The sequence below is a fragment of the Monodon monoceros genome, unplaced genomic scaffold, assembly GCF_005190385.1.
Source record: "Monodon monoceros isolate NGI ecotype Baffin Bay Population unplaced genomic scaffold, NGI_Narwhal_1 Super_Scaffold_12, whole genome shotgun sequence".
Lineage (NCBI taxonomy): Eukaryota > Metazoa > Chordata > Mammalia > Artiodactyla > Monodontidae > Monodon > Monodon monoceros.
In genome coordinates, this window is record NW_021703768.1 from 85,684,109 (window position 1) to 85,699,700 (window position 15,592).

The following is a 15,592-nucleotide window of genomic DNA, read 5'->3' on the forward strand; positions in this document are numbered from 1 at the left end:
CCACACACAAGCACATTCAGGATGTTGGCAAAATTTATTCCTGTGTGGTTATAGGACTGAGGTCCCCATATTCATTTCTGCTGTCATCTAGGGGCTGCTCTTAGCTCATAGAGGCTGACTGCATTCGTTCCATGTGACTCCCTTCATCTTCAAAGCCAGCAATGGAAAATATCACTCATATCAAATCCCTCTCACATTTCAAATCTCTTTTATCAGGAAAAGCCCAGGCCCTTTTAAGGGCTCACCTAATTAAGTCAGGTCCACCTAGGATAATGACTTTATCTAATTTCAACTGATTTGAGACCTTAATTACATCTGCAAAATCCCTTCACAACAGCATCTGAACTAGTGTTTGAGTAACTGAGAGAATAGAGTATGGGAAATATGTCACTGAATATAAAAATTAAACTAAATACGACTGGAGTAATTTTGGAGATACTGACAGTACAGAAAGGACTAAAATCTTCAAGCTATCAGTAGAGTACCTGGGGGTAGGAAATGACTGAAACATAGTAGCCAGTGTTATACACTTCAACACTGGGGGTAGAAAGGTGTTTACACAAAAGTGAGTAAAATGGTCTGGATATACAAATATAGAACAAGGAGGAAAGGTACCCTATCTGAAAACCCCAATGGTAAGATGATATGGGAGAAAAAAAATTAACTAGTTGGAAGGGCAGCAGGGGAAGCAGCGTCCTCAAGAGAGAGCCAGGTTCCAAGTAGAACAAGAAATAGAAAGAGACATTTAGAGACTTGTTTCTAAATATAAGGAAATGTGTTTGGAAAGAATATAAGTTCGAAAGGAATCAGAGGAAGGGTTTCTCAAGTTGATAAATCATGTCAGAAAAGGGAACACACCGAATTCACAGAGCTATGTGGAAGTCAGAGTCCACAGGATGGTGGGTGACTGAGGGTATCTAGACTGCATATTGTGGCTCAAATGGAGGAAATGGACAATGAGATTAATTCTAATATCCCTAAGGCTGATAGAAGTGGCAAGGCTAAGTGTTACAAGAATGGCTGTGGTTGTGGTAGACTGTGTGATTAATTATATATATATTCAATTCTTCTTGTAGGAGGATCACACATCTGTGATCCTCTGATTTTAGGCCTGGGCATGTGACTTATGCCTCCCTCGCTGCCAGTTCTTGCAGGAAGATTTGATACTGATGGAATTTGATATTCCCATCCTGCTTAACTCAGCAGTAGTCATATGAATTTCTTTGAAATGTGGGCAAAAGTTAACTGCCACTCCTTAACAGAATCTTCTAAGTGTCACCCTTGCCTGTCCAGATTCCTTTTACTTCTGCTAAAACACTATAATTTTTGGGATAGGCTGATAAGTCAGCCTGTGGTCAGTATCAAGATGATACTGAGCAGAGCCACAGCCATCCATGATGGACATATAGCATTAGCAAAATATGAAATTTTGTTGTTGTAAGTCTCTGATGTTTTGGAATTGTGTTATTGTAGTTTAATTGTCCTGAGTGATTCGGTGGTCTTACAATATTCCCAAAGAGTGTTCTGATGGGAATATGAAGGTTGGCAAAGATTAGTCTTATGGCAATTTGTGGATTTCTGTTCTAAAAAAATATATGTGGTGTGATATCCCTTTCCCCATCAGTACCTTTTCCTTAAAGTTTTAACATTTAACAAATCAGGAATTAACTTTTAATCCACAAATTTATTTTTATAGCCCTATTTCCACATATACATCAAGTGACCCCTGTTAGAGTTAATTTCTATATACTTCTAACATTATAGCAAAGAGTTCCAACTACAACATTCTGTCAAGTCTTTTAACCAATAAGCAGGTTATTTTATACAAACTAACTCTACTATGAGTGGGGAACAATTGTAAGAAAGTAGATTAAGCACTGTTAATCACTTATCAAAAGTATAAAAAGGATCAATTCATAAACACATAAAATCACTTAGAATGCTATTGGTTTCAAGCACCAAAAGACTTAAGAAACAAGTACTTCCTTAGGCTCCTATTACTTAAACTCTAGAAAAAGATCTGGCTCAAGGTATGTTTAATAAGTGGGTTCTCCCTATCATCTGCAATTATTTTTAATGCTTCATTTTCTGGAGTGGGGTGGGGGCTTCTAACTTAGGCTATCTTTTTCTTTTTTTTTTTTTTTTTTTGATGTGGATCATTTTTAAAGTCTTTATTGAATTTGTTACAATATTGCATCTGTTTTATGTTTTGGCTTTTTGACCACAAGGCATGTGGAATCTTAGGGATCGAATTGACATTGACACCCCCTGCACTGGAAGGCGAAGTCTTAACCACTGGACTACTAGGGGAGTCCCTAGGCTATCTTTTCAAGTAGCTTTATTTGAAAAGCAAGGAAACATTTTTTTTTTCCCTGCCAGAATCACCAAACTTCTTTTCAAATGAGGTTTAATTGTGATGTATAATTGCTATCACTGTCTTTGATATCTAACTTTGGCCAGAAGTATACCATGCATTCATTGGCTTGGCTTGTGTTCCTGCATAAAGTAATAAGGTGGAATGTTTACTTTAAAAATAAATCCATTGTTAGTTTTCTAAGGAACCTCCATACAGTTCTCCATAGTGGCTGTATCAATTTATATTCCCACCAACAGTGCAAGAGGGTTCCCACACCCTCTGAGGTTTATCCACACCCTCTCCAGCATTTATGTTATACAGCAGAAACTAACACACCATTGTAAAGCAATTATACTCCAATAAAGATGTTTAAAAAAATTAAAAAATAAATCCAGCCCATTCTTGATACCTTGATGAAATCAGCTTACACTGAACACATAGAGCATTCAGAATAAGTTAGGATAACTGAATGAAAATAAAGATACTACTAAAAAGAGGAAGGAAGGGAATAAATGTCTACTTCATATGCTGTAATTCGTCTATCTAAAACTTAAATATTTATCTCTTGCAGTATTTCTTTGTGAAGATAATGGGCAATAATAAAAGCATCCTGTATTAATTTTGAAGTAAGGCAATGAGTCTATGATAAAACAATGTTGTTTTAATAACTATTTAAAAATATTTTTATAGATCCACTCAAATCAAGACACTATAAAGAATAGATATAGGATTATCCACAAACATTAGACCATATACTATTTTATTGAGATAAAACAGTAAATATGTTATTATTTTATGGTCATTGCTATAGACATTTCAATGGTTCTTAATTCACAAGGCCTTTAGATGGCCTGGGGATTCACTTAACTTACTGTCCAGTTGGCAAATATTCATCTCTTCCTACTAACATGAGAATAAAACCAAAGTCAGTCTTATAGTCTATTCAGATAATTTTTCTTCTCCTTCTTTTTAATTTATATTTTCTTATTTAATTCATTTATAAACTATACTACTTTAAAGTTCTTAATGCTTTGGTAGAGTTAAAAATGAGATGAAATCATAAATATACTTCCCACAAACTTTATAATAATGTATCATTAACGTGTTTTGAGGTATTTTCTAGGTACTTATCTTTAATCCTGTTCATTAGTTTGATATCTATTGTTGAAAGAAATCGCTAAATGTTATTTTTAACTCTTTTGGCCTGTTACACTTTTACTGTGCTTAATACTGCTTTTATGTTGGTGTTACCTCAGGAGGAATAAAAAATATATATATTTATAAAATAATATTCATGAAAAGAGTAATCTATACATTTGGAAAACATTTTCAACCTTCTACTCAAGAGGGCCATCTCATGTTATTTGGTGGGACATATGTTAATCCATATTTATGCCCTTTGGACATAAGGAGCAACATGTTGCCCTTGGAAACACTGTTTACTGACTTGGCATTCGTGAAATTCACTAGGCCTGAATTGTGGCATTAGCTCAGTCCAGAAGATATGAAATCATTCAGGTTTCTAAAAGGGAATAAGGATAGCATCACCTCCAAGCCTCCATTTCACACATCATCACTCAAAATACCTTCATATTTTACAACCTTTTGAAAATAACATTTATCAGCATGCTTAATATTAGATTCAGGGTATATTTCCTTGTTGTTTTTGTTATTTGTTGCTAATATTGCCATTTTGTTTTAATTAGTATAATTGGTATTATAGTGCAATTAACATTTTATTATTCTTTGTATCCAGTCAACTTAGTGAAAGCTAGAATATGAGTTATTGGCAGGTACTCTTGCTGTTATTACATTGAAATTTTCTTATTTTGCATACTGATTGAATGACCATCTGTCCCAATTTTTCATCTCCAAGTTTAAGTATTTGTAATATCATGAATTTGGAAAAAGTAAGATCCTTCCTAAGATATGATAGGCATGTAGTGCATGAAAATAACAGAATATTAATGACATGCGAATTGACTGGAAAGAGTTGAAATGACTCCTCTAACACCTGATCTATTCCATTTATTAATTGATTTTCTTCTCCAACTTATAGTCTATGCATTCATAGTTCACTTGGCTATTCGGTCTTTAACAATGAACCTAAGTGTGAGCATGAATACCTAATTTTTATGTACCAGAACCTGCCTCATTGTCATTCATCAAAACAGTTGCCTTCTTGTAGACAAAACAATTGAGCAAGGTAATAAACCAACTCTGTGGCTACAATTATAATATTTTTATATCTATTAAGCTGTGAAGTCAAGTGAGGTTTTCAATTTATGCTCATTCAGTGCTGTGCTGTGCAGTATCAGGGGCTCTGAACCACTGGAGGATGTCAATTTAAAGCACTGAGGAACTGGCCAATAGAAGAAATGAGTGATGAGCCAATTCCCAAACATCTATGGTCCTGCTCTGTAAAAATCTTTGGATCATTGTAGTTTTAATTTTAATGGTACTGAAAACACTATTAGAGTCTGTATTCAGCTGTTTCCATTTCTAAGAAAAACTAAGAAGAAAAAAATGGAGAGATGAGGGAAATAATATAGCTAAATAAAATGAAAACTCTAAAGAAAAGACTTTATTTTTTTTTTCTAGAAACAAATAGAATTGTTCTGCCTTGGGAAAATTTCTGCCTTAAATTTTTATTAACATTCCATATACCAGAGAACCAATTTATACTGTAAACAGATTCATTTTATGATAGATATTGGGCACATATTGTTTTGAAAAAAATATAGTAGTTAGAATAGATACATTTTCTTTTTGTCCTAGAATTCTACACTCTAAATCATGAAAACATGTTTATTTCTTTAATAGAACTCCTGGAATAAAATGGACCAGATACTTCTCTAAATCAGTTTTGGATTGATTTATCTGTGTATTGAATTGACATACTATTTGATTAGAATGATGAATAAATTCAATTAAAAGGATAAACCAGTTTTGCACAATAGGCACTGCCTAGGAAACAAATATTGTATAACCATATGGTTTATTGGAAATGTTTACCATAAAGCATAAGTAAACTAAAAACAACATCATATTATACTGCCAAATTTACTTCAGTTTGCTTTGGGTTGGGAAGAAGGTAAACTTTTTCAATAATAATATGGCTTTATTTTATAACAATTTCTTAATTTATACTGCAATTTGATTTTCAGTTTTATAGTTCATTTTTTTCCTCAAATATTGTGAAACATAGTTAAATATTTAAGATTTAGAAGCATAAATGTGGAGAGATACTATTTATATTTATTGTCTTTTCTAATTTTCATTCAAGAGGAAACAATATTTTATAATAAATTAACTCAAATAGCTAAAAAAACTAGAAAAAAGTTTTCATATAAATAAGGATTTATTAAATTTTACATTATAAAAAATAAAATTTTACAAAATCACTTTATGTGTGTTTGTATGTGCATTTTTCGTATAGTAAAATTCACTTGCATAATGAGTGATTGAGGATTTTCTCTTTTTTAAAAAACTATTTTGTCAAAAATTATTTCATGCACACCTATGGTCCTGAATTCATAAACAGACACTTGAATACACTGGAAAATTATACAAAGATGTTTTTATTATTTTTGAAAGTATGTATTTTTTAAAATTGATTAACGGTATTAAATTAAAAAGAGGGAAATCCTTTAAAATAATATTATCTCTCCTGTATTATTTTTGGAGCACTTCATTTGAACTTTTTAGAAATTCAAATTAGATGGTTTCTTTGTCACTTTTTAACAGTGATCTTTAAAATCTGTGTGTGATTTGGTGAAGAATAACGTCATCTGTGGTTTTAATATGTATCAGAGCTCATCTATTAATATTACAGATTAAAAGCATCTTACTTTTAGGCATGGACTCTTTATTTTTGCCCAAGGACATTAAAAAGTGTATTTCAAGTTAAAAAAAAAATGGATACAATTCCAGTGATACTGGGTTATACAATATTGTATTATATATAAATACATATATTTCAATCTCCTGAAAATATGAAAATGTGACACTATATATGTAATGTGGATATATATGTAATATGGAGATTTTACATTCCATCCTTTTATCTTCACTTACCCTTCTATACATTTTAACTGTAAATATTCATTGAGAACTTGCTATTTATGAGAAGTGGTACTAGACATTTGGGCATCAGTAAATAAATCTAATGAGACACTGATGTCACAAAATTTACATTTTTCAGCAATCAGAGAAGAAGAAAAAATAAGAGTAATTCAAATTGGGAAAGAAGAAGTAAAACTGTTACTGTTTGCAGATGACATGACACTATACATAGAAAATACGAAGGATGCTGCCAGAAGAGCTCATCAGTGAATTCGGTAAAGTTGCGGGATACGAATTAATACAGAGAAATCTCTTGCATTCCTATATGCTAACAATGAAAGATCAGAAAGAGAAATTAAAAAGAATAAAATACATACAAAATAAAATAAAATACTGCATCAAAAAGAATAAAATACATAGGAATAAACCTACCTAAGGAGACAAAAACCTGTACTCTGAAAACTGTAAGACACTGATGAAAGAAATCAAAGATGACACAAACAGATGAAAAAATATACCACGTTTTGGATTAGAAGAATCAATATTGTCAAAATGACTATACTACCCAAGGCAATCTACAGATCTGTTGCAATCCCTATCAAATAACCAATGGCATTTTTCACAGAACTAGAACAAAAAACTCTTAAGTTTATATGGAAACACAAAGACCCCAAATGGCCAAAGCAATTCTGAGAAAGAAAAATTGAGCTGGAGGAATCAGACTCCCTGACTTCAGACTATACTACAAAGCTATAGTCTTCAAAACAGTATGGAACTGGCACAAAAACAGACATATATATCAATGGATCAGGATAGAAAGACCAGAAATAAACCCAGACACCTATGGTCAATTAATCTATGAAAAAGGAGGCAAGAATATACATTGGAGAAAAGACAGTATCTTCAATGAGTGGTATGGGGAAAACTTGACAGCTACATGTAAAAGAATGAAACTAGAACATTCCCTAACACTATACACAAAAATCAATCGAAGACCTAAATGTAAGACTAGATACTATAAAACTGAGAGGAAAACATAGGCAGAACACTCTTTGACATAAATCACAGCTATATCTTTTTTGATCCACCTCCTAGAGTAATGAAAATAAAAACAAACAGGACCAAATTAGACTTAAAAGCTTCTGCACAAAAGAGGAAACCATAAATGAAATGAAAAGACAGCCCACAGAATGGGAGAAAATATTTGCAAATGAGGTGACCGACAACAGATTAATCTCCAAAATATACAAACAACTCATGCAGCTCTATGTCAAAAAAACAAACAACCCAATCAAACAATGGGCAGAAGATCTAAATAGACATTTCTCCAAAGAAGACATACTGATGGCCAAAAAGCACATGAAAAGATGCCCAACATCACTAATTATCAGAGAAATGCAAATCAAAACTACAATGAGGTATCACTTCACACTGGTCAGAATAGCCACCATCAAAAAGTCTACAAACAATGAATGCTGGAGAGGGTGTGGGGAAAAGGGAACCCTCCTACACTGTTGGTGGGAATATAAATTGGTACAACCACTATGGAGAACAGTATGGAGGTTTCTTAAGAAACTAAAAGTAGAACTATCATATGATCCTGCAATCCCATTCCTAGGCATATATCTAGAGAAGAACATAATCTGAAAAGACACATGCACCCCAATGTTCATTACAACACTATTTACAATAACCAAGACATGGAAGCAACTTAAATGTCCACTGACTGAGGAATGGATAAAGAAGATGTGGTACATACACACAGTGGAATATTACTCAGCCATAAAAAAAGAATGAAATAATGCCATTTGCAGCAACATGGATGGACTTGGAGATTATCATACTAAGTGAAGTAAGTCAGACAGAGAAAGACCAATATATGATATCACTCATATGTGGAATCTAATTTTTTAAAAATGATACAAATAAACTTATTTACAAAACGGAAATAGACTTACAGGTATTGAAAACAAACTTATGCTTACAAAAGGGGAATCGTGGTGGGGGAGGTATAAATCAGGAGTTTGGGATGAACATACACATACAACTATATGTAAGATAGATAACCAACAAGGACCTACTGTATAGGATATGGAACTCTACTCAATATTTTTTAATAACCTATATGAGAAAAGAATCTGGAAAAGAATATATACATATGCATAACTGAATCACTTTGTTGTACACCTGAAACTAACACAACATTGTAATTCAACTATACTCCAATAAAATTAAAATAAAATAAAGAATTTACATTTTCATTATGTATTATATGTGTATGTAGTGAGAACAAATGATAGATAAATAAAATAAAGTGATGATTAGTTTTATGTGTTAACCTGACTGGGCTAAGGAATGCCCAGATAGCTGGTGTTTTCAAAAGAGATTAACATTTGAATTAGTTGAATGAATAAAGTAGGTGTGCACTCACCAATGTGGGTGGGCACCATGCAATCACTGAGGGCCCAAATAGAACAAAAAAATAGAATAAGGGCAAATTATCTTTCTCTTCCTGAGCCTGGACATCCATCTTCTCCTTCCCTCAAACATTGGAGCTCGGGGTTCTTTGAACTTTGGACTCTGGGACTTATACCAGTGGCCCCTAGTCCTCAGGCCTTCCTACACAGACTGAATTTCCTACATCACTGGTTTTCCGGGTTCTCCAGCTTGCACTGGAGATCATGGCAGATCATGGGACTTCTTGGCCTCCATAACAGTCTGAGCCAATTCCTATAATAAATACAATCTCTATCTGTATCTCTAACCTCTAGCTCTAGCTCTACCTCTATTTCTACATTTACATCTGCATGTACATCTATCCTGTTGGTTCTGTTTCTCTGGAGAACCTGACTAAACATCTGCCTAAAGTGTACTATTATAGGGTTTTGAATTCTTGACCAAGAAGCTACTTTACATTGCAGCATAAGGAAAGCAAAGTTTAAGCTGCTATCTAAGCCATTAAAAGGAGACAACCAACTAACAATTCGCTAAAAGAGCTTATAATAAATTTTTTTCAAACTAGACTGTTCCTAGATCCAAAGAAAGAAATGAAATCAGTGGCGTCTAGGAATAGAAAGAGAAACATTGTGCTGGTGAGGTATCAGGGAAATGAGGGAAGGGAGAAAGGGGCCAGAATTGAGATGCACAGGCCAAGGACCATCATAAAAGGCTGAGCAGGCCAGAATGGGGGTTTGTTTCTTATTATAATTGCACTGGCAAACCATTTCCAGATTTTAAGTAGGAAACCACAGGATATGATTATTTTAAAATACTATTCTGGCCATTCTTCACACACTGCAACGAAGAGTAGCCCCCGCTTGCTGCAACTACAGAAAGCCCGCAGGCAGCAACAAAGACCCAATGCAGCCAAAAATAAAAGAAATAAATTTATAAAAACAATAAATAAAATAAAATGTACTGTAGGGGGTTGAGGCTGTGAAATAAAATTCATATTTTATGGCAAGACAAGAAAAATTTCAACATAAAAATTCTCCTCTGACCTTTGACCTCCTCTCTCCCCACACTGTGTATTGTGTATCTGCATTATGCATCGACCAAACCTTCCGTACCTGCTGGACCATAAAGAACAACATTCTCCTAGCATCAACAACTCCTTAAAAGGTATCATTCCTTCTTGATCTTGTAAGGGGTCACATGACCCACAATGATGGCTTAGATCTGGATTATGTAAACTGTCAATAATACATCATTTGATATACAGTCCTGTCTCTAAAAAACTTATACAACTGTGCCTTGACTTCTAATGGGTGAAACAGTTCTTGGAGCTTTCTGAGATGCTCTTCCAACGTTATATCGGTTTGAATAAAAACTTTCATTTATTTCTTAGATGGAGTGATTAATTTTTCATTGACAAGGCAAAATGGTAGCTCAGAGATTAATCAATGAAATCAATAAGCCTTCATAGTAGTACAGGCAAGACAGAATAGAAGTTGGGACAAGGACTGCAGAAGCAAAAATGATAAGAAGTAGACCCATTTCGAAAATATTTTAGGGTTACTGTGGATAGTATTGAGATGCTAATACATAGTGTTCTTCAGTCTCCTCCATATCCCCAACCCAACCTTTGCCCCAGTTGCTTATTTTCCTCCTTTTAGATAATCAAGATACATTATCAAAAATCCTTGCCTTAGGCCCAGGTGCAGACTTATGCCTTAGGTACATATAGTTGACTGTTCTTCCTTTATGGTAGCTGAGTGTTAACCAAAAAACCAAGATCACTTCTGGCAAGGCATTTGTTGTTTAGAAATTTTTGGAGCTTTAATAAAACAAACATATTATTTAACTTAAGCCACTCTTAACTTTTATAGATGAGGAAATGTAAGCTCCAAAAGGGAAGAAATTTATCATGTATAACAGCCTATCCTCAGCATTCATCACTTTGCTGTGGCATATTACTAATAATATGCTCAAAAATATGTTTTTTAGAGGAAAAGGTAACATACCTTATTAGTGTCAAGGCTGGAACTATAATGCAAGTCTCTTACCTTCAAAGAAGATCTCTTAAATCCTGTTTTCCCCTCAAATTCAGGAGACTGAATTTCTTCAAATCTGCAATCTCGGGCTCTGTTGTGGTCCTGAGTCCGGCTGTAGAAATCATGTGGAAGACAGATTATTATGAATTTTTTGTCATAATCTTTTATTTAAAGAATAACCTTTAACATTTTAAGCACCTAGTTATCTCTATTTTACCACATAATAGCCCAAAGAGGTAGTGCTTATGTCACATCTCACAGATGAGGGATCAGAGGCTCAAAGGGTTGTGTCAGTTTCTGAAGGTGACAAATAGAAGATGTCAACAGCAAATTTAATCCTAGACTATTTGACTCCAAATCCTATACTTGTAAACACTATGCCAAGAGATAACTCAGTACCCAAGCTTTTGATTGAAAATAGTTTGAAAATCAGCATCTTAGTTTTCATTTTATTTTGAACTCTTGCTAATAAAACAAATACATAAAACTATTAAATGCCAAGATCAGCCCTGCTTCTTCTCTTGTTATCACTTCTACTATTGTTACGTGGTTCCCTTCTTTATGATCTGTCTTAAAAAGGAATTGAAGAATTTTAGATACAATACAATGTAAATATTAAATTAACACTTATGTACCCCCAATCCAGCTTACGAACTGAAGTGCTACCAAACACTGAGGCTTTCTACATAGCTCCTATGAATACAGTCTACTAACTTAATAAGGTGCTTATCATTCCCATGGAATTTTACATGAAATAAAAATGTATAGGGCTTCCCTGGTGGCGCAGTGGTTAAGAATCCGCCTGCCAATGCAGGGCACAGAGGTTCAAGCCCTGGTCTAGGAAGATCCCACATGCCTTGGAGCAACTAAACCCATGTGCCACAACTACTGAGCCTGCTCTCTAGAGCCTGCGAGCCACAACCACTGAGCCTGCATGCCTAGAGCCCGTGCTCCGCAACAAGAGAAGCCACCACAGTGAGAAGCCCGCGCACTGCAATGAAGAGTAGCCCCCGCTCACTGCAACTAGAGAAAGCCTGCACGCAGCAATGAAGACCCAACACAGCCAAAAATAAATAAATAAAATAAATAAGTTTAAAAAAAAGGTTTAACCTTAAAAATAAGGGTCCAAAACTTAAAAACAAAAAATGTATATATGCAGGATTTATAATCAGTGGGTATGAAATAAACAGTATAACAGAGTTTTTTGTTTTATTTTGTATAATTTTTTAAATATATTGTTAAATAAAGTCAAATCTGAACTTGGCTAAAGAAAAACTATTTGAAAAGACTATTGTAACAGGAAGAACACTTAGACCTTGAGATCTGCAAGCATCTCAAAATCAAACAGCAAAAAAAAAAAAAAAAAGCTTTTCTTGTATAGGAAGGAGTAAGCAAGGTCAGCAAGAACTTTGAGGGGAAATCACTCAAGCAGGTGGGGATGAGCAGACAGCATGGCTGGGGTGATTTAACAGGCATTGTTTCTTACTGTGGCCAGCTAATTATCAGAGTGAGCTTTTTTTTTTTTTTTTTTTTCAGAGTGAGCTTTTAAGGCAGTATGTACTGCCTCTTAGTAATTCCTTAAAAATGGGAGTCTTTAAAGTTCATAGGATTGTGGGGAGGGTCAAAGCCTAATTAAATTTTGGCTGGGCCACATGAGTGAGTAACAGGCAATTTTGCACAACTGGTCAGCCTTTACGTTATTTTAGATGGATGGTGTCTGTCTTTAAATATTATTAGAGATGGAATAAGAGTCATTTTTGAGGTTTATAGTTTGAAGGATGGGCTGGTCTTCACTTTCTTGCTGGCCTTGAACGACTAGTTGTATCATCTGTTGAGCACGGTTTAGGACTGTCTAAGAAATCATGGAACATCTAAGAGACTTGACAAAAACTATGCCTAAGAATGTACTAAAGAAAGAGTCAAAGCAAGATGGCACTTAGGAGGCTCCTGAGATCCCCTCCTGCCATGAACACACTTAATGAACAGCTACACATGGAGCAATTCTCTTTGAAAAACATCCAGAAAATAGCTGAGTGATTCCTACACATTAGACAAAAAGGAAAGTATCCACATCAAAATGGCAGGCTCTAGGGACTGACTGTGAGTCTACCCAGAGACCAGGGCTGCTGATAGAGACCACTCCTGCCTTCTCCCTCCAACCTGCTCAAGAAAATTCCTGGAAGGAGCTTTTACAAACATCTCAGCACTGCAGGTTTTACAGCTGCTGCCAAGGGAAAGGTTCCCAAATGTCTGGCTCTGATAGCCAAAGGGGCTTCCATTTGTCAGTCCCAATCCTATAGGACTGTAGCAAACAAAGAAGCAATTCTTTTTCTTAATTTTATTTTTTTCTTATTCCAGTTTTATTGAGATATAATTGACATATAACACTTATAAGTAAAAAATATGGAATGCTTCACAAATTTGAGTGTCATCCTTGCGCAGGGGCCATGCTGATCTTCTCTGTATCATTCCAGTTTTTAGTATAAGTGCTGCCAAAGCAAGCACCAAAGAAGTAATTAGAACAAGCTATCCTACCAGCTATCCTACTCCTCAAGACACTAGAAAAAGAAGAGCAAATTAAGTCTAAAGTTAGCAGAAGGAAGTAAATAAGAAAGATTAGTGAGAAATAGAAACTTAAAAAAAAGAGAACAGATCAATGAAACTAAGAGTTATTTTCTTTTGAAAAGATAAGCAAAATTGACATAATGTTACCTAGACTTACTAAGAAAAAAGAAATGAAGACTAAAATAGATAAAATCATAAATGAAAGAGGAAACATTACAACTGACACCATTACAACTGTAAAAGAGTACTATAAAAATTATACATCAACAAAGTGGACAACATAGAAGAAATGCATAAATTCCTAGAAACAGAAAACCCACCAAGTCTAACTCATGAAGAAATAGAAAATCTGAACAGAATAATTACGAGTAAGAAGACTGATTCAGTAATCAAAACTTCCCAATAAATAAAAGTCCAGGACTAGAGGGTTTTACTGGTAAATTCTACCAAACATTTAAAGAATATTAATACCAATCCTTCTCAGACCCTTCCAGAAAATAGAAGAGGGAAGAATACTTCCAAACTCATTTTATGAGGCCAGCATTACCCTGATACCAAAGCCAGATAAGGACAACAAGAAAAGAAAATTTCAGGTTAATATCCCTAATCGATATAGATGTAAAGATTCTCAACAAAATATTAATGAACTAAATTTAACAGTACATTAAAGGATCATGCACCTTGATCAAATGGGATTTATTTCTGGGGTGCATTATGATTCAACATCACACATTATAAATGTGACAGACAACATTAAGAAAATAAATAAAAACTAATGGTCATTTCAATTGGTGCAGAGGAAGCATTTCACAAAATTCAACATCTTTTGTGGTAAGAACTCTACACAAACTGGGCATGGAGGGAATGTACCTCAACATAATAAACACCATCTGTGACAAACCCACAACTAACATCACAGTCAATGGTGAAATGCTGAAAGCTTTTCCTCTAAGATCAGGAACAAGACAAGGATGTCCACCTTCATCACTTTTATTCAACATAGTGCTGGAATTCCCAGCCAGAGCAATTAGGAAAGAAAAATAAATAAAAGGTAACTGAATCAGAAAGGAAGAATAAATTGTCTCCGTTTGCAGGTAACATAGTATTATATATAGAAAACCCTTAAATCTCCACCAAAAAACTGTTAGGACTAATCAACAATTTCAGTAAAGTTGCTGTATATAAAATCAATATTAAAATATCAGTGGTATTCTTACACACTAACAACAAACTATGCAAAAATAAATTATAAATTAGGAAAATAATCCCATTTACAATAATATGAAAAAGAATAAAGTTCTTAGGTGTAAATTTAACCAAGAAGGTGAGAAATCAGTATGCTGAAAACTATGAATCATTAATGAAAGAAACTGAGGAGGACTCAAATAAATAGAAAGGTATTCCATGTTCATTTACTGGAGGAATTAATATTGTTAAAATGTCTATATTACCCAAAGCAATCTACAAATTTAATGCAATCCCTATCAAAATTCCAATGGTATTTTTCAGAGAAATAGTCCAGAAATAAACTCACACATACATGGTCAATTAATTTCAACAAAGGAGCCAAGAATATACAATGAGGAATCGGGAGTCTCTTCAATAAATAGTACTGGAATAACTGGAAACTCATATGCAAATGCATTAAATTGGACCACTATCTTACAGCAATCACAAAAATTAACTTGAAATGTATTAGACTTAAATATAAGACCTGAAACCATAAAATTTCTGGAAGAAAACAGGAGGTAATCTCCTTGACTTTGGTCTTGGCAATGATATTTTGGATTTGACACCCAAAGCAAAGGCAACAAAAGCAAAAATAAACAAGGAGGACTACCTCAGACTAAAAATCTCCTGCAGAGTAAAGGAAACCATCAACAAAATGAAAAAGTACCCTATGGGATAAAAGAATACTTGCAAACCACATACTAGACAATGGGATGATATCCAAAATATATGAGGAACTCATGTAACTCAACAGCTGAAAAAACAATCCTAATAAAAAAATGATCAAAGGACCTAAATAGACATTTTTTTCCAAAGAAAACATACAAATGATAAACAGGTACTTGAAAGGGTGTTCAACATCACTAATCATCAGGGAAATGCA

At 34.1% G+C, this 15,592-nt stretch overlaps 1 non-coding gene across 1 annotated transcript; it reads right to left on the reverse strand.

The window, feature by feature from the left end:
* Nucleotides 1-13,311: 13,311 nt before the first annotated feature.
* Nucleotides 13,312-13,419, reverse strand: LOC114893553. Its single transcript, XR_003792970.1, has one exon. It is a non-coding gene; the product is annotated as a U6 spliceosomal RNA (small nuclear RNA).
* Nucleotides 13,420-15,592: the final 2,173 nt, after the last annotated feature.